This window comes from Eschrichtius robustus, chromosome 6, assembly GCF_028021215.1.
Source record: "Eschrichtius robustus isolate mEscRob2 chromosome 6, mEscRob2.pri, whole genome shotgun sequence".
Classification (NCBI taxonomy): domain Eukaryota; kingdom Metazoa; phylum Chordata; class Mammalia; order Artiodactyla; family Eschrichtiidae; genus Eschrichtius; species Eschrichtius robustus.
The window spans coordinates 58,263,076-58,283,197 of NC_090829.1; the positions used below are offsets into that span (position 1 = coordinate 58,263,076).

General features: G+C 40.7%; 1 pseudogene; it reads left to right on the forward strand.

The window, feature by feature from the left end:
- The first annotated feature begins 2,961 nt into the window (after positions 1-2,961).
- LOC137765877 (nucleolar protein 56 pseudogene) lies at positions 2,962-3,508 on the forward strand (annotated as a pseudogene).
- Positions 3,509-20,122: the final 16,614 nt, after the last annotated feature.

Genomic DNA, 20,122 nt, shown 5'->3' on the forward strand with positions numbered 1-20,122 from the left:
ATACCTGCACCCCGTGTTCATAGCAGCATTATTTACAATAGCTAAGACATGGAAACAACCTAAGTATTCATTGATGGATGAATGGATAAAGAAATTATTCAGCCATAAAAGACAAGGAAATCCTACCATTTACAACAACGTGGATGGACCCTGAAGCCATTATACTAAGTGAAATAAGTCAGACAGAGAAAGACAAATACTGTATGATCTCACTTATATGTGAGATCTACGAAACAAAAACAAAAAACAATCCAAACTCATAGAGAAAGGGATCAGACTTGTGGTTACCAGTGGCAGAGGGTTGGGGGAGGGAGAACTGCAGGAAAGTGGTCAAAAGATACAAACCGCCAGTTATAAGGTAAATAAGTACTAGGGATGTAGTGTATAACATGATGACTATAGCTAACACTGATGTATGATAGATAGGAAAGTTGTTGCAAGTAAATTCTAAGTGTTATCACAAAGAGAATTTTTTTTCTTTTTTCTTTCTTCTTTCTTTTCTTTTTTATTGTATCTATATGAGAAGATGGATATTTGCTGAACCTATTGTGGTAATCATTTCACAGTATATATATAAATCAAACCAACATGCTGTATGCCTTAAACATACATAGTGATGTATGTCAATTATTTCTCAATAAAACTGAGGCCAAAAAAAGAAAATAATAATGTGTGCAAAATGCTTAGTAAAGCAGCTGACAGTGGTGGGCACTCAATTAAATCACCATTAGTTTTATTATTATGGACATTCCCTATCCCTGTAATAAGACTTCTGTCTTGGGTTCTGAACTTTTACCATCATAACTGGAGTTCTGACATGAAGCCCAGTCCACTTGGCTGAGACTAAGCTCTCACCAGGGCCCTTTCCCAAGAAGGACAGTGTAGAACCAGGAAACAGCTACCCACTTGACTCTGAGCGTAATAAAAGCTTGTAAATTCTAGCAGCCAAGTCTCTCACAGCTGACAAAACTCTCTCTTCTTGGCCAACACAGTAGTAATAGTTTCTTAGTCCATTCAGGCTACTACAACAAAATATCATAGACTGGGTGGCTTATAAACAACAAAAAGTTATTTCCCTCAGTTGGAGAGGCTGGCAGTCTGAGATCAGGGTGCCAGCATGGTCAAGGGAGGGCCCTCTTCCGGGCTGCAGACTTGTTGTGTCCTCACATGGCAGAAGGGTCTAGGGAAATCTCCACAGCCTCTTTGATAAGGGCACTAATCTCAATCTTTTTTTTTTTAATGTAAACTTTAATTGTTATGTCACATTATTTAAAAATTACTCAAAATGAATTACAGAAATAAATGTGAAATCTGACACTGTAAAACTTCTAAAAGAAATCATAGGGAAAAGCTAGAGACCTTGAGTTTGGCAAAGTTTTTTAAACTATACTATAAAAAACAAAATAAATAGACCATTAAATTTGGTTCATTCAAATAAAAACAAACTGTTCTTCAAATATTGTTGTTCTCAAAAGAAAGGCAAGGGTTAGATTGAGACAAAACATTTGCAGAAGCTATACTGGACAAAGGATTTGTATCCAGAATATAAAAAGAACTTTACAAGTTTATAAGAATGCAAATAACCAGATCTAAAAGTAACAAGCTATTTAAACAGATATTTCAAAAAACGAAGATGTACAGATGACAAATAAGCACAGATAAAGATGCTCAACCTCTTTAGTCTTCAGGTAAATGTAAATTAAAAACACCATACGATACCAACACACTCTCACTAAAATGACTAAAATTAAAAAGACTGACCATATTAAATGTTTGTGAGGATGTGGAACAAGTAGAACTTTGATTCACTACTTGTGGAAATGTAAAATAAAGCTATTCAGGGAATAATCTTAACAGTTTCTTAAAAAGTTTCATGTATATCTGCTATTCCATTGTTAAGTATTTACTCAAGAGAAATGAAAGCATATCCCTGACCAAAGAATTGCACATGAATGCTCGTAGACACTTTTTGTAATATACAAAAACTGGAAACAAACTAAATGTCCAACAACAGATAAAAACCAAATTTATGTATATCCATGAAATGGAATACTACTCAACAAGAAAAATTTATGCATAATTAACACAAACAATAACTTGATGGACCACAAAATGATTGTGAGTGAAAACAGCCACACTAAAAAGATTACATTCAGTAAGATTTCACTTATATAACATTTGAGAATTTTATAGAGCTAATCTATAGTGACAGAAAGGATGTCACTGGTGTCAGGCTTAGGCAATGGATGGACTAATCCCAATCTTAAGGGTAGAGCCCTCATGACCTAACCACCTCCCAAATGCCCCACTTTCTGATATCATCACCTTAGGGATTAGATTTTAACATATGAATTTGGGGGGTGGGGACACATAGACCATACCACAGTTATTATCTACTCTGTAGCAGGTTAAGTGTTAAGAATCTTTCTTACATAATCACTAATTCTCTAATAGAACCCATGAGCTGGTTCGATGAATCCCATTTTACAGATGAGCAAACCGAGGCTCAGAGAGGTTAAAATGATTGCTCAGGGCCACAGAGGTAGTAACTGCCAGAGCCAAGACTCCAAAGCCTGCTCACTTGTCATTAGGCCCTGTTGCCTCCTATATGTAGTGCCTGACACTCGCAGATCAAGTCACACCCATTCCCAGCATCTTGCACTCCCTATACCAAGGCCTCTATGAGATCCATTATAATAACCTGATTCCTCAGACAGATCCTTCCATCTCCCTCTAACAGCATTACATTGTCCCCCCGAGGTATTATGAACTTACAGAGCTCTATACCAGGGGTTAGCCATCTTTTTCTGTAAAGAACCAGACACTAAATATTTTAAGCTTTGTGGGCTATACAGCCTCTGTTGCAAACACTCTACTCTGTTCCTGTAGTGTACAAGCAGACACTGCTTGTGGCTATCCTTCTATAAGACTGGAGAGATTCCATGAAAGAATCTGGATGTCATGAAGGAGGCAATGTTTCAGGCAGAGGAAGCAGCTGCTGAGATTACTAGGAAGCTGGAGAAACAGGAGAAGAAACGCTTGAAGAAGGAAAAGAAACAGCTGGCTGCAACTGCCCTGGCTTCTTCAGAAAATAGCAGTAGTACTCCGGAGGAGGGTGAGGAGATGAATGAAAAGACCCAAAAAGAAGAAGAAGCAAAAGCCCCAGAAGGCTCTTCAGGAGAATGGAAAACCCATCTGTCTCCTTCTCCAAACCCAAGAAAAAGAAACCTTTTTCCAAGGAGGATCTCGTTAGTAGTGATAGTGAAGAGACAGCTGGCAGTGGAAGTCCTCCCAAGAGGAAGAATCTTTCCCCAAAGAGGAACCAGTTAGTGACCCTGAAGAGTAAGGAAACAAGAGTGTCTCCAAGAAAAAGAGGAAATTCTCTTCCAAGGAGGAGCCACTCAGCAGAGGACCTGAAGAGGCTGCTGCCAGCAAGAGCAGCAGCTCCAAGAAAAAAAAAAAAGCTCCAAAAGCTGTCCCAGGAAAATCAGCATGGACATTTCCCTAGTGGGGCATAACTTGCGGAGATATTTCCCAACCCATCCCCTATAGCCCAATAAAAATAAAAACAAATCCACAAGAAAAAAAAAAGTAACCTGGTCTTCCAGCATATCAGGTAGGTATTACTGTATATAACACCACCTCAAAATATAGTGGTTTAAAAACAATAATTATTTGTTCCCAATTCTTTGGGTCAGTGATTTGGGCTGGGCTCGGCTGAGATGGTTCACCTCTGCCCCGTGCGGTGCTGGCTGGGCTCATTTATATATATATCTAGGAGGGCTGGGACAGCAGGGCCTCTCTCCATGTGGTCCATGTGGTCTCTCATCTTCAAGGAGGCTAGCCCAGACTTCTTCACTTAGTAACAAAAGGGTTCTCAGTGAGCAGCCACAAAAGGAAAGCCTCAATGAATAAGCAGTCTTCAAACCTCTTTTTATGCCACACTGCTGATGTTCCAAGCCTAGGGTCAATATGGGATAGAACTCAACAAGGCTATGCACACAAGAGGCATGATTCCGTGAGAGTCATTACTGTAATACGTTACCTTACACATATAAATGAGTGTTCTGTGTGAATCTAAGACATTGTAAATTCACATCCCATGCTCTTAATCACCCCACCACACTTGCCTTCAAGAAAATTTCCCCTAATATTTTCTAGATGATGTCAGTTTCTTTATTAATTCTTAAGCTGCCACCTCCTAAAACATGAAGACATTGCTGATCTCATCTCCAAGTGATTTCTTTCTGACTTAGAGCTACCATGAACCTCATTGTAAGTTTCACAAAGTACAAATTAAAGACGGATTATTTTTCACTCCTTAAGTCATTCATATTATTAGAAAGTGAATTTAACATAATTGCTCTCTAGGGACCTAGCTCATACCAAAAGTGGCATCAGTGCATTGAAAGACAACAGTATTACCTCACTTTGTATAACACTTTAACTGTCGACACAGGACTTTCAGAGACAAAGTACATTTGGACTTTCCCTATGGGCATCTGGGAATGCTAGCAGTATGGGAGGAGGGTCAAGTTTGGAAAGCCACTCTGAAGATAGGGTATGGAGAACTTTATATGTCATACTAAGGAGTTGGGGAACTTTAATGGGAGTAAAGAATGGATGACATAATCAGATTGGTATTTTAGGAAGATCTCTCAGACAACAGAGGGGAGGATGGATTCAAGTGAGCAGAGACAAGCAAGGAGACCGATTGAGAGACTTTTACAGTAGTCTGGATGAACGCCTGTAAAAACCCAAGTCCAAGTGACAGAGGGGATTGCTCTGATGTCAGACAACCTGGCCATATACTCCTGTTTGCTGCAGGATGTGTTTTTTTCCCTTTCATCAAGAATGGCTGAATAATAGAATCATGGTAGTGAGGTGGAGAGGTAGAATACAAAGATTGGTCTGTTTGCTCTTAACTATCAGGGAACCTCTGTACCCAGAGAATTAAGAAAGGACTCCCCATACCCTGAAATTTATGTCCTCCACTGCCCTTAATATAAATCTCCCACAGTTAAAAGAAAAAAAAGAAAGAAAGAAATTGCATCATCATGTAAACAAGAGCGGTATCCTTCTTGGAGAAAATAATGGAAGAAAATTAATGTAGCATTAGATTAAGCTCTATTAGTATAATTATACAATGGCTGTCCTAAAGAGGTATGTCACACAGACGATCTCTATTGTCACAAAGGACAATCTATACAAAAGAACAAAGGAAATAATTTTAATAAAACATCTTGCCCTGAGCAAGAAATGTGCTTCATGTATCATACATGAGAAAGGATAGTTTGATATAAAATAGAACTGTGACCTTGCCTATAAGAGTCCTCATTACTTAATGCCACTGAAAGTAAATTAATGGACTCCCAAAAGGTGTAAAATTCATTCTGCTTTGTGGCAATTGTTTGCTGACAGAGGAGTTTAAGAGGGATATTTTCACGTGATTATTTAAACAAAGAGCTTCAAGGAATTCTCAGCAACCTTTCAAGTTTCACCTAAGGGCATTATAAAAGGACTCATCTGAGAGGGAAGACCCACCTTTGAAAGAGTTTATTAACAAGAGAAGATGGGTTCATATGCCACCTGCAAATTCAACAATTAGTGCTTTCAAATATAGCTAGAGCTACTTTATTTTAGATTTCTCTAATCAAATTCAACATTTGTGTAAAAAAAACAAACAAAAAAAAAAGCTGAGTTGTGAGCTGGCAATCCAGGAAGCGAATTGATTCCTTTAAAGTTTTGATCTGTACTTCATCAAGTCTGAACACCTTGTGTGACATTAAAGATCTTTATTATATATGTCTCCTTACCTTGTTTCCTGTCAGTCAAAACCACATACTCATATAGCTGCCTACCTTATCTTTACAAGCCACTTTACAGTTTATAAATTACCTTTACATCTCATTAGATGTTCTCAATGACCTGGAGGTTAGGCAGAACAAATATTGGTATTATCATTTGACTATGAGCAATTTTAGCTTCAAAGTATCGAAGTGACTTGCTTAGTATCAGAAACTTAATCTGATTGCTAGCAATAGAGCTGCAAACAAGACAGGCAAAGTTCTTGCCCTCAGGGAGTTTGGCTTCTAGAGTGAGAGTACATATAAATATATATGTAAATATGTAATATAATGTCAGGAGAATAATAAATAGCAAGACTGTGACCACATGAGTCATCTGTCTCAGATCTGAGCTTTTCTTAGCATCCATCCATCATTAGAAAAACTATAGAGTGGCTGTCCTGGCACAATTTCTAGTATGACTCCAGCTAATCCCACTGCCCAGGGGGCAGCTGTGTAGACCTCTACATTTTAGCCCTACTTGTCTATTCAACGTAGATGTTCGTGTGTCATCAGGGAGCTGCAGACCAGGGAAGTAGATGTCAGTGTTCCAGAAGCATTACTTAAAATGTGGCTTGTGGACACTAGAGAATGGCAATTACGAGGCGCCGGCATGGTTCACTGAGAACAAGTCAGACAAGCCAGACAAGCCAGATCCACAGTACTTGCATTTGCAAGAAGGTCATGGAAGGGGTACGTGGAGATGAAACTAGAGACATACTGTGTCTGCACTGTAAGACCCACACCAAAGTCTTACAGGAATGTTTTTAGCAATCAGGTTGACCATAAACATGTAAATGAAAATTTCATGGAGACCTTTAGTGAAATAAACATGTAAACGAAACATCTTTGCAGAGAAATGTGGCCTGCATGGCAATACAGTTAGGTGGATTTAAAATTAGCTAAGTAAATCTACCTAAAAATCATGGTTCTTTGCTCAACTCACAGGAGGGCTACACAAGAGAAGGCTTCACTCCTTGATCACAGTCAGTATTCTCAGCAATTATTTAAATGAGAATGTCAACATAACTCACATGAAAAAAGGCTGCCAGGGAAAGCTTATGTGTCAATACATGTTGAAAGGAAATAATCAGAATCTTATTTCACTGCTAAGTGGAGACTGCCACTCAGTTCCAAAACATGATCCAAAACACCAGGAGGAAGGTACTGTGAGGAATGCTGAGGCAAGGCATAACCCCTGCCCTCCGGGGGCTCCTGTGAGCACCCACAGCTGCCCACTGCTATCCCCACTACCACCCTGTCACAGGCTGAATTGTGTCCTCCCCAAAATTTATACGCTGAAGTTCTAACCCCCAGTACCTCGGAATGTGACCGTATTTGAAAACAGGATCTTTAAAGAGATAATTACACTAAAATAAGGTCATTTGGGTGGGCCCTAATCCAATCTGACTGGCATCCTTGTAATATGAGGAAATTAGGGCACAGACACACACAGAGGGAAGATGTGAAGACACTTAGAAGATGACTATCTACAAGACAAGGAGAGAGACCTTAAAAGAAAAAACCCTGCCAACACCTTGATTTCAGGCTTCTAGCTTCCAGAATTGTAAGAAAGTAAATTTCTCATAATTGTTTAAGCCACCCCATCTGTGGTACTTTGTTATGGCAGCTCTGGAAAACTAGATACAAACCTCTGTCAGAACCTCTACCATTCCAGGCCTCTGCCCCCCAAAGCCTCACTCCTGAATATCAACTTTCCTGCCCAGACTTCCATTCCTCTCCCTTCCCCAGGGTTTCTGCTCCCCCAGGCTGCCAGAGCAGTAGCCTCTTGGGAAATAATTACTGTGAGGATTATCAAGAAAGAAGGGTCCTCTTTTGCCCCTGGGAGCTTTTAAGGAAGCAAAGAACAGATCCGCTTTCGTATAAAATCAGTATTACACAATATTACATTAGTCATGCTGGGGTCAGCTGACTTATAAACAACCATAACATAACCCATTTAGAAAACAAAGGTCTTCCTTTGAACTTGCAAACGCAGTTGTCTATTCGTTCACTCAACGTGTATTTACTGAGCCCTTGCTCTGCACCAAGCCCTCTGCTAGTCCTTTTTCACATTTATCGTGTCACAGAAGGAAGTGTGAGGGCATGTCAAGAGGAAATGGGAAGTTGTTGTTCAGAGGGTCAGAGGCACAGAAGGGTCCACAGCATCTTCAAAGAAGAGAAAGAAGTTTGCCACAGCTGGAGTAAAATGTGTGTTGGATACAGGAGCAGGAGATGAAGTCAAGAGATAGATCGGGGTGGTGTATAAGAGTTTTTTCTGCCACACTAAGGAGTTTTGGAGCCCATTCTGTGCATAATGGAGAATCAATAGATGTTTTTAAAGGAACACAAGATGTGATTATCTTTAAAATTATAACCCTGGAAGAAGTGAGGTGAGATGGGGGTAGGGAAGGAGAAGTGTCAGGGGGCTAAGTTCACAAGTTCTTTAGAGACCTGAAATAATGAATCTCATTACTATGAGGTCTTAAAGTTATGAATCTGTGCATTGATCTAATAGAATTGCTCAAGTGTGTGCATATGAACCACAACTCCTACATATATATGTGTGGACATTTTGCATACTTATGAGCTGACCCAAACTTAATTCATCAGCACTAAAAATAAAGCTATTATTGCTTTTAGTAACTTACTGCAATTGTCCATGCCTTCTATTCTTCAATAGCAAGTGATTATAACATTAAACAGTTTATATATTATGTGATTTTTTAAATGCTTAAGACTTTATAAAATGGCACATTTCCATTACCAAATCACAGGGGCAGGAGGTTCATTTTTCCTTAGTAATGAAGCTCTTATCTCAAGAGGCCCAATTCATAAAAAGATATTTACATAGCTTAGTGGGTTTTTTCTCTTTCTTCTGCTTTTTATGAGAGGAAAGGAGGAATAGGGGAGGAATCTAAATCAAATAGAAAATTAAAGCCAAGGCAAAAATAAAATGAAAATCCTTAATGACTGGTGTAGTGAATTGGGTGGGTGGTGTCGTAGGAAAAAAGGAAGTCACACGGGCTTGTAGGAAAAACCTCTTTCAAACAAAAAAGGAAAATGGATGGGCACGTGACCCACAGGGGAATTCAGACTGCTTCTTATTTTATAAATAGCAGCTGCCACCTTTTGTTGCGTTCCTAAAATAGCTTGCATGTCGTTAACATAAGACAACAGATAAGTGAAGTGTATCATGGCAGCTTTCCTCAATGAAAATAATTAACCTTCAACAAAAAAAAAAAAGAGAGGAGAGGAGAGAAGGAGGGGGAAGAGTGTGGAGGTTGTGAAGGTAATAACAAAGAACATTAAAACAGGAACCCTAGTTCAAGCCAGGGATGTCATGGGTGACTGCAGTGACCATGCGGGGTGGAGTTTAGTCATGGGGACAGTATTGTAATTCAACAAATGTAGCTGAGCCCTCACTGTGTGCAAAATTCTACACAATTCAGAGATGAATGAGAGGCAAGTCTTGCCTTCCAGGGACTCATCATTGAGGACGAGTGATTATGCAAGAATATCAACACCTGTAATACAAGACAGGCTATGAGATACATCATGAGACATAAAATCATAGGTCTCTGGGAGTCAGCGGTAAAAAAGAAACACTTGGATGATTTGGAAAAGCATCATGGAAGGAGTCATGCATGAGTCCTTTCCTACTTAGAGGATGAGGAGGATTTTAATACAGGAGATGAAGGGGATGAGCAGTAGAGGGAGGCAATATCCCAAGCAGAGGGTAAAGGATGAAGAGGCAGCAAACCACAGAGATAAGGGAAAGAAAGCAGTACAGCCAAGAAAAGTTTTATTTGTAGGTGGCCAGAGTAGGTTTTTGCTGATTTTTTAGATTAGAAAAGAAAACTGTTAATTTGAGGGAGAAGAGTGAAGCTGAGCTTTCCCACTGGAAAGTTAAGTATGAAACGGGCATCCACCCTCCTCCATCCCCACGCACGGAACCAGAAGCATCACTACTGCCAATACACACTAATTTGGCAAAGAAAAAGAAAATAACTCTCCACGAGGTTCTCAAAGCAGCCTTTAAACTCCTTCCCCCTCCCCCTGGAATTCTCAAGGGCAGAGTAATTCTCTGTTGGTGGGGAAAAGGGCTGTGCTGTGCATGGTAGGGTGTCTAACAGCACCCCTGGGCTCTACACACTGCATATCAACACTAGTGGTGACAGTCAAAGAACTTCCAGAAGGGAGCGGGGACTAAAGAAAAGTGAGTGACGTTAAATAAAATAAACAAAGGAAAAATTTTAAACTAGAAGATTCCTTAGAGGTATAATGATAACAACAACAACAACTAACATTTTTAGTGGTACATGCCAGTGTTCTAAAGTCTTTATTGTATTGATGTTAGGTGGATTTAAAATTAGCTGAATAAACCTACCAAGATTGTGGCCCATTGTTCAACTCATGGGAGGGGTATACAAAAAGGCCTCAAACCTTATAAAGTAAATAAAATTATTATCCCCATTTTACAGGTGATGAAATTGAGGACCAATGCCACATAGTTCTTAAGTTTTAAATCCAAGGTTTGAACCAGATCATCTGACTTCTAGCCAAAAAGTTTAATCTCTCTACTGTATTGCTTCCACTGTAAAGTAGCTAATTCGCTGATTCTGTTAAGTAGGAAGCTGAGGCTTGGGGAGGTGATGTGATTTGCCAAAGGTCACCCACTTGGTGGTAACCGCTCTGCGGCTAAAATCTAGGTCTTCTGACTCATTCTTCCTGAAAGAGTGCTCAAGGTGCTCAAGGAATGTGCACAAAGGAGATTGCTTCCTTGTCCTGGGAGACCTGGGTGTAGGAGAGGTTGGAGAGAGTAACAGGTAACAATCGAATAGAAAGCATTTTCAGATTCAATCTGATGCCCATATTAAAAGAACTGACTCCTGGAAGTGCACACACACACACACACACACACACACACACACGCAAACAGCCTACAAGGAAACAGAGCACATGGCTGATGTTTGTTTGAACCTGTAGAGATCTAAAGAGATCTAGCAAGAGTCAAAATGCCTGTATTGTTTCTCAAAAACATTTAAACCTATTCAAAGAAAACTCTGTGATTAAAGTTTCCAATTCAGGGTAATCCCACTAAAATTCCAATCTAAAATATAAGAAGCATTTTCAGTTGCTTTGAGGGTTGACATAGATGTTTTGACTCTCCCTTAATTGTGCAACCTTGTGGCATTTAGAAAGAGAAAGAGGGTCTGATTACACCGCCACTGCCTAACCTCTAGAGAGGCGAGCTGCCCACACCCGACAGGTGCTCCCATCTGCTAGGCAGAGAAAATGAGTGGTCCAGACTCATTATCTCAGCCCTCAGTGTCTCAGAGCAGCAAGCTCTGAGCTTAGGGAGAAAATGCAGAATACAGACTGAAAGTGAAATTGATGACCCACAGCACAGTTTTCTGGTCAATCAAAAAACGGGGGGCTTAATGAGGAGCAGAAAAAGGCTACACTGCATGAGAAACTGTATGTTTCAGTCTGCTTCACCCTGTTCTGTGTCTGTCCTCGTTTCCCTGAAAACCAAGAGCCTAGGAACAGTTATGCGTACCTTTGTGCAATAGTAGCTTCTGTGCTTATAAATGAGCATTTATCATATCTGTGTGCTCTGGTTTACTCAACATGTGAGATAATAATGTAATCACTGACAACACAGAGGCAGAAACTGGCAACACGACTTCAACTCATTGGGTAGCTATGGAGACAGAGACACTGCATTTCATGAGCCACATGTTCAAAGGAGCACACACTTTTGGCCAAGGGATCTCATGAAGTCTGTTCTACTAACAAAAAACAGAATCATTCTTTTATCATCTCTCAATGTGCATGTTACTGGGTCACTGGGGACCAGAGTCAGCTTGCTCCCACTACCCTTTTTCTCTGAAGGACTATCGCACAGTGCTAGGTGATGTGGAATTGTGTCACTCAGGAAATAACCCAGTCAAACATAAAGTTTTATTGCTTTCATGCATCAGTAGTTAAAATTTACTAAGAATTATCTATGCACCAGGACTATATTGAGCACTTTACATGTAAAGCCTTATCTTATTAACTCTTCTCCACATCCCTATAAAGAAGTGTTATTGCTATCCCCATTTTACAGGTGAGGAAATGGGTTTAAGTGTCTCTTCCAGGGATATATAGCCAATAAGAGGCAACCGGGATTAGAACACAGGTGTGTCAGACTTTAGAATCAGTGTTCTTAACCACTCTATGCTGCATATAACAAATAGCTATTGAGCACCTATACAGCCACTGTGCCGGCCTCTGAGGCTACTGTGAATACTGATATTGTCTTTGTCCTTAAAGAGGTTGTAGTTGGGTTAGGGAAACAGATAAGTAAAATAATGACTGCAGTGTAACTGCTAGCCTCGATGAACACAGAGGTTGCTTATCCAAGTGTAGAGGAGAGGCACCTGACATGCACGAAGGTCTGTGCTAACACTGGTGGCATGATTTCATATACCCATAATAACATACTATAGTGAATATTTGATTTCTACATGCTGAGGAAGCTGATAGTGTATTCTAAACTACTGTTTTCCATATCTTCACTTATGTTTGGAGAATTCTTTAAATTCTTAGCAATATTCACATTGATGAGTATCCCAAAACCCTGCCCTTTCAGTTTCTGAAACTCCTCTCCTTCAAGGATGTCCACCTTCCTATCTCAGCCACTCACTCCTAGGGTCACACTCTCAGGCAAGTCCTTACCAAAATCTGCAACCCATAATCTAAATTTGAAGCATCCCACTGTCTGACCACCACCTCCTGTCTCTTCAGCTCATTTCCTCTTGTACCTTGCCAAAAGCCGTTGGTGGCACCAAGATCTACAATCCATTGGCCATACTGACCTTTCATTGTTTCTTGCCTCCTTCCTGTCCTTATTTCACCTTCTCTCTTAACCAACTTAAAGTCCACAACCCATTATTTTTCATCATTCCCTTGCATGCATCCTCAATACCCCTGCCTTCTCATACTTCATCAGACTTAGCAAAATCTCAAGCCTGGTTAAAGTCAGCTCTCCACTTATTCTGCACCTCTACACATGCCGTTGAAAATAGTTGGATACAAACACACAACAATGGACAATAGTCTCACTTTGTATTCACGACCAAAAACCTCAGGTGGGTCTAAGGGCAAGCATATTAGGTTTCCCTAGCCTATTGCCAAGTATAATATTCTTCTATTTCATATTTTATTATTTCTCATATCTCCAGCCACTACTCCTGCATCTTCACTCTCAGCTCATGATCTTAATTCCTACTTCAATAAAAAACAGAAGCAACAATAAAAGAACTTCTTCAAGCTCCCACCATCACACTGACTCAGCATCTGTGTTCCTAAGTCTGGATTTCCCTCCTCTTATTACAGATGAACTGTCTGAACGCCTATGGGAAGCCAAACCCTTCAGCTGTGCACTGGATTCCATGCCCACCCAAGATAGGGCTCAGATACCATATCATTAAATTTTTCTTCTCCACAGAACCTTTACCATCAGCCTAAAGGCAAAAGCTACTATTCTGCCATCCTTCAAGAATCCTCCCTTGAGTCTACCTCCCTACAGGAAGTGCCTTACTTTTCTGCCTTTCTTTACCATAAAGTTCCTTTTAACATCTGCCTGTATTCACTCTCTCCAGTTCTTCCCTTTCCTTTCTTTTTTAAATTCACTTCCATTAGACTTTTGCCCACATAACTCCACCAACTGTTTTCATCAAGTTTACAAAACCTCTATTTGTCAGATCAAAATATCAGTGCTCAGGCCTCACTTTATTTCCATTTGAGAAGCATTTGACACAGCTGATCTCAACCCTCCCTACTCCTTTCTTCACTTGGTTCAGAACATCACGCTCTTCTGATGTTCTTTTTCTCAGTATCCTTTGTTTATTCCTCATCTCTCCTACCTCTACTATTCTCTTTCAACACTCACTCCCTGGGTGACTTAACCTAATGCCATGGTTTTAAATATCTCTTAGAAACTCACAGCTCCTTATATTTCTACCCCAGGCTCCAGACCCATAGACCCAGCTGCCTACTTCACACCTCCACTTGGGTATCTAGCATATATCTTAAACTTAACATTTTGAGTTGAATGCCTGATTTTCCTCCAAACCGATATCACCCACACTCATTTCTTCTCAATTAATGGTAAATTCTCAGTTTCTCAAGTCAAAAGTTTAGGAGAGCTCCTTGACTCTTCTTTCTCATTTCCTACACCTAATCCATCACGAAGTCTGATTGACCCTACCTTCAAAATAGAGCCAAAATCTGACACCACCATTTCCCCCACACTAATCCAAACTTCCTTTATCTCTCACCTCAATTATTGCAGGTCTTCCTGCTTCTACCTTCTCCCGCTATAGTCTATTCCCAACGGAGCATTCGGAATGACCCTGTTAAAGGGCAAGGCAGCTCATGACACTACTCTTCTCAAAACACACCTCTCTCAGAATAGATGCCAAAGTCTTCACGATGGCCTTCCAGACGCTTCACAATCTGGCCATCACAACCTGACCTCATCTACTGCTCTCTCCTTGCTCGGTCCAGTTCAGCCCCACGGACCTCCCTACGATTCCTAGAGCAGGGTGGGCATGCTCCTGCCTCAGGCCCTCTTTTACCTACTGCTCTCCTTGCCTAGAAAGCTCTTCTCCCAGAATTCCACACGGCTCACTCCCAAATTCCCAGCGAGGCTTTCTGACCACCATAATTATACCTGCAACTCCTGCACTTCCTATCCTCCTTTCCCACCTAACATTTCCCTAGAACACTCATTATCTTCAATTATAATACATAACTTATGTATTTCCTTTAATAATTGTTACAAAAGAAGGGAAGCTCCAGGAGAGCAGAGATGTGTATTGTTTTGAGTCCTCGGAACCATAGGTCTGGCATATAATAGATATTCAGCAAATATATTTTAAATATGTTGAATGAAGGATAATATAATTTTAAAATATGATTTTGATTCAATTTTAATTCACTCACCAGCATGTCCTATTATAAAAGCTATTTGTATTTAAAAACCTAGTGAGCCTTTTAATAAGCGTTGGTGAAAAGCCTGGTGTATTTAAATTACTGAGTACTAAACACCAGCCAAGACTCCTAGAACCTGATGAGGTTTAAAATAATGGAGTTATTCCTCTAAGTTTAATTGAGCTAGGTACCAGCTACCACGTCTCTTGAGGGCAATCTAAGGAGACCGAGGTGAAGTCAAGTTTAGAAGGATGAATGGCCAGTTTCCCATAGGGATTGATTTCTGTAGATGTCAGGACTTCTGACACACCTGCTTGGGGTAGAGTCAGGACAAAACCTGAACAAGGGCAAGCACGGGTAAGTACAGACTGCAAGTTAGCACTGGAGCACTTTTTCCTTAGGTGTTTAAAAAAAAGTGTCTGCTTTGATAAATATAGGAAATCTTTGATCAATGTTTACACATTTTCTTGGAAAAGCATATCTAAAAGTGGGACTACCTGCTCTGCTCTAGACCATTTCTGGGGACAAGAGAACAGTCTCGGTTTTAGGCATACCACGAATAGTGGAGGCCAGAGTATAAACTAGAGAGTCCACAGCATCATTACGAAACTAGGACTAATACTGAAACTTTTAGGTCAAGTGGCTAGAGGAGTTTCTGGCCTCCTGTCAGGCAGGTAGCAGCATGCTGGTTCTCAGGAGCCTCTCCATGTGGAATAACCATAATAATCATAATATCAACCATTTATTAACACATATTATGTGTCAGGTCCATTAAGTACTTTATTATCTCATAAATGTTCAAAACACTTATATATTATTCCCATTCTAAAGATGAGAATACTGAGGCTCAGAGAGGATAAGCAGCTGCCTAAACTCACCAGCTAATATGAGATGGGATCAGTATCCAAACTCAAGTGTCTGATTGCAGGTCAATGTGAATGCTCCTATACTAGGCTGAAAAGTGGGTTTAGAGAAAGCACTCAGGCCTGTGGAGGGGGAGCAGTTTAGGGGACGCAGGCTGGCATCGTGGCAGGGCTCAGGTCCCAGTAAGGAACTGGAGGTCACCCAGAGCACAAGTCCACCCTGAGAGCCTGAACACAATCAGTGATTCCAGTGACAAGACTAGTTGGGTGAGCACCAATGACCAGGGCTGCAGGCCAATTTTTGGCAGACTGAGAGGGGGCCAGACCATGGAGACACAGTTACACACAAAGATGGATAATGCAGGCGGGGACCTACAGGAGGGCTCCTTCATTGCCCTCCTCTCTCCCTAATACCCAAATTCTGCCTTCACATCCTCCTCACCATCTGTTTTTCTCCTCCAGCCTCCACCACTGTCTCCAAGCTCACCTCATTGCCTCTGCAAAGAGAGGGTCCTGGGATATTGGGTTTGATTGTACCACCTCCCTCCTCCTTAGGAGACCTCTTAGCCTCCCGTGATTTCATCAAATATTCTACCCTAAGCTCCAAGTTTTCCATTAGCACCCAGGTAACAATAACCCACAAAGAGGCAGAACATAACGCACTTGGGGGTACAGTAACCTCTCACAGCAGATGCCCTTAAGGCAGTCCCTGAGGCCTGATATACAAATCTGAGGTAGCAGAGTCAATATGCTGATACTCTAAGCAATTTTCTCATGTTTTGCCTGACACTCACTTATTCCTGACCTTTCCATGCCAGGGAAAGATAATACCGCCCATTTGTTTAGCATTTTACAGGTTACAAAACACTTTCAGCTGCATTACCTCACTAAATCCTCCCAAGAGTATTAAAGGCATTACTGCCCATGTCAGATGAAGAGATGGAGATTCAGAAAAGGCGAGTGGCCTTCCCTGGTCAGCCTCAGGCAGCAGTAAGAGCCCAGAGCCAACTGCCCCCTTCACTGCAGCCAAGAGAATGGCTCAACCTGTCAGACAGGAGAAGGCTTCTTAAGCCTAATTTTCGTTTCCTCATGACATAACCGTTGCTCCCATTAGTATAAGGAAAACCAAATGAAACAAGAACAGATGTCAGAACTCTGGGAATGGGAAATCAAACTCTCCCAGGCTGACATTAATTCACAATCCTTGGCTCAGGGATTTCTCTCTATCCTCCATTTGTGTGTAGTAGTTTTTTTTTGTTGTTTTCTTTTTTTTAACATCTTTATTGGAGTATAATTGCTTTACAATGTTTGTAGTAGTTTTATAAATGATATTGCTTTCCTTCCATCATTCCCTACACAGCACCCTGTTTACACCTTTCTTAACACTTAACAATAAGCTGTAATTGTTTTGTTCACATATCAATGTGTCTCTTTGTTGGCTTGCTCCCCAAAAATATGCAAGCTATATTAGCATGTTTACTTTCACTACTAATGTGAGGTATTATTAAGTAAGGGCTCATTTTATATCAATGGAATGAATGAATGAGTATTAAAATCTCTAGCACAGTGCCTGATTTCCAGTAGATATTCCATAAACCCAAGTTTTCCTCTCAGAGGCTACAGTCTATTTGGGTGCATGGACACAGGGAAATATAATTCTACACAAGACAGACTGAGTAGCATGCTAATTTAGATACCCAAAAAAAGAGCTGGTGGTGAAGATTATATTCAAGGAGGTCTCAGGGACTGGCAGGAGAGGCCACAAGCACATTTCAGGATCTCAGGAAACAGAGGGAAGTCATGCCAAAGTTCACGCCCACCTGCTCTGCCCCATTTGACCTTTGAGATTGACAGTTAAAACAGAGATGACCAGAAATCAGAACAAATGGACCAACAGGTACCAACAAAAATGTTAAGATTTGAAAACTCCTTAGCATAGTAAATCCTGGGCTGTGCTCTCACCATTCCAGGGCTCCCACCATTTTATTTTGGTTTATATTTCCCTCATTTCTTTCCAAAAAGGAATTAAGGCAAGGTGGCTTAAAATGCCCCCACTCACAAGATGCTCTGTCCTTAGAAATGTCATCTAAAGATATATTTCAGGTCTTTTCCCCCAAGTGGCTGGAGGAGAGCATAGAGTCTACCCCTGGCACGCATCAGTGGGGAAGGATAGATAAGATCCACTCCAGGCTGCAGGAGACCCCAAGGAGCCCTGTATCATCCCCTGCACACAAATTAGCAACTGATTGTTTCTGCTTCCCACTCCCTCTTCTTCTGGAGTGAGACTGTGCATCTTCCCTAATCCCAATAAAGTTGAGGCAAAGCCTGTGGAAAGAGATAAGCTTAGAGGAAGCTGGAGATGGCAGAAGGGCTGTGCCTTTTCTTTTAATTGACTCTACCAGTGCCTGCCTAGTGAGGCCCCAGAGATCTCTTTAAGGCCTGTCTGACTAGAAGCACACTTATTCCAGAACTGCCCATGTCTTCCAGCTGTGTTGACAGCTTCTACACATCCTAGCTGGGCTGTCCGGAGGCTGGCTGTCACTCACTTGGGCTGTTCTTTATCCAAACCTTTTTTTTTTTTTTGGAAGAGTTTTGTTTTGTTTTCTTTTATTTATCATTTGGGGAGTTGAAAAGGCAGGAAAACAGAAACACAACTAAAATACTTTATTTTACATTTTACTGAAAAAAGAAATATTGGAAACCAGTTCTAATACCAGTAATATTTTATTTCTTTTGGCTCTTGAAGCTACTGAGTTTGTTTCTCTGATACCTTCCACCAGAGCTCTCTGCTGGCATTTATACATATCCAGTCTAGGCATGCAAAATTCTCCCAGTTTTGCTCACTTCTCATTTAACTACCTCATCAGTGGCTCATTCTCTAATTCTCACCTTTCCATTCTCTCAGCAAAAAAAGTGGCTCAAGGAAGAAAGAAATAATAGACGGGGAGTCTAAAAACTTTGTTAGACTATCTCTTGGGAAGGGGCCTCAGATGCCTTCAACAGGTGCCCTGACGAACACCTGAAGTGTCTGAATGACTGTCATTGAAGGATTTTTAGGCTGCCTGTGTGCTCCTGGGGATAGGATTGAGCCAATCAGTAGAAGCTCCTCGAAGCAGATTTGGGCTATTCTAACAGCCAGCTGCCTCATAAGACAACACTTGTCCCAAAGATGGTTAAGAGCTTGCTAGAGCAGTGGTTCCTGAGCTTTGATGCCTATTGAAATCTCTAGGAAGTTTTAAAAAATATACAGATGCCCACTGTGATACCCTACTTCAGACACAGAATAAGATTCTGGGAGTTGGAGGCAAGAACACAGAACCTTGTGTGAGAGAGAACACAGATTTAAGGCCATCCTCTCTCACTTACTAAAGAGTTACCAAAACTCAGAGCTTTGGTTTTTTTATTAGTAAAATGAAGCTAGCCATACCAACTTCACAGAGTTGCTGTAAGAGGCAGTAATGAGTTACATGTGCTCAATGAAATAGCTAACTCAGTTGATGGAATTCACATTCAGATGCTACTGGGAATGAGTCAGAAGCCTGACAACATCTGTAGATTTAACAAAGGTCCCCAAAAAACAATGGTCCTATATTTGTCTAACCCCATCACAGCTAAGGAATGGATTTTCAAGTCAGGTATAGCACTTTACAATTAATAAGGCATATTTATACACATGGTCTCATTTGGATTTTGGTCCTTACAACAGCCGTGAAAGGTGGGAAAGATAATGTTATGCTAACTTCACACAGACAAGAAAACTGAACATTTAGAAGAGCTAACTAACTTTTACAAGGTCACACCACTAGTCATCCAGAGATCTAGGGTGAGAAAGAACTTACAGCTCCTAACTCCTGCTCAGGTGCCTTTATCTCCATTACCCCAAGCTTTGTTAGCAGTCAATGGTTTCAGAGGCTTATTTCTTGTCTTCCTAAGTAAACAAGAGACTAGAAACTATATTTTATGGTTCTTTTTGCCCCCCATCCTGCTGGACAGTGTTTTACATACAGTGGAAGCCCAATTAATATATGTTACTGGAATTAATTCACAGATTGGGTTTGGAAGAGAATAGTACTCTTTCATCAGGATAACCCACAACTTGGGACTTGGGACTTTATCTCACCTCCTTCTATATCTCCAGGGCTCTTGATTCTAAGGTTGGTCTAAATCTCTTCTTTTCTTAACCATTTACACTGGTCTCATCTCAAGGCCTGCTCATTTTTCTGCTGTAACGTTTTCCAGGTGTCCCCCATCTCCAGAGTCGTGTCCCTAGAAGTTCTTACCATTCTTCTCCATCTCCCTGGTCAGGTAAAAGGACATGGAACAGATCTGAGTTTGAATCCCTAATCTTCTCTCATTAAGTTAATTTGGGGCAAATTACTTTGCTGTTTTAAACCTCAATTTTTTCATCTGTGAAACAATACGTACATA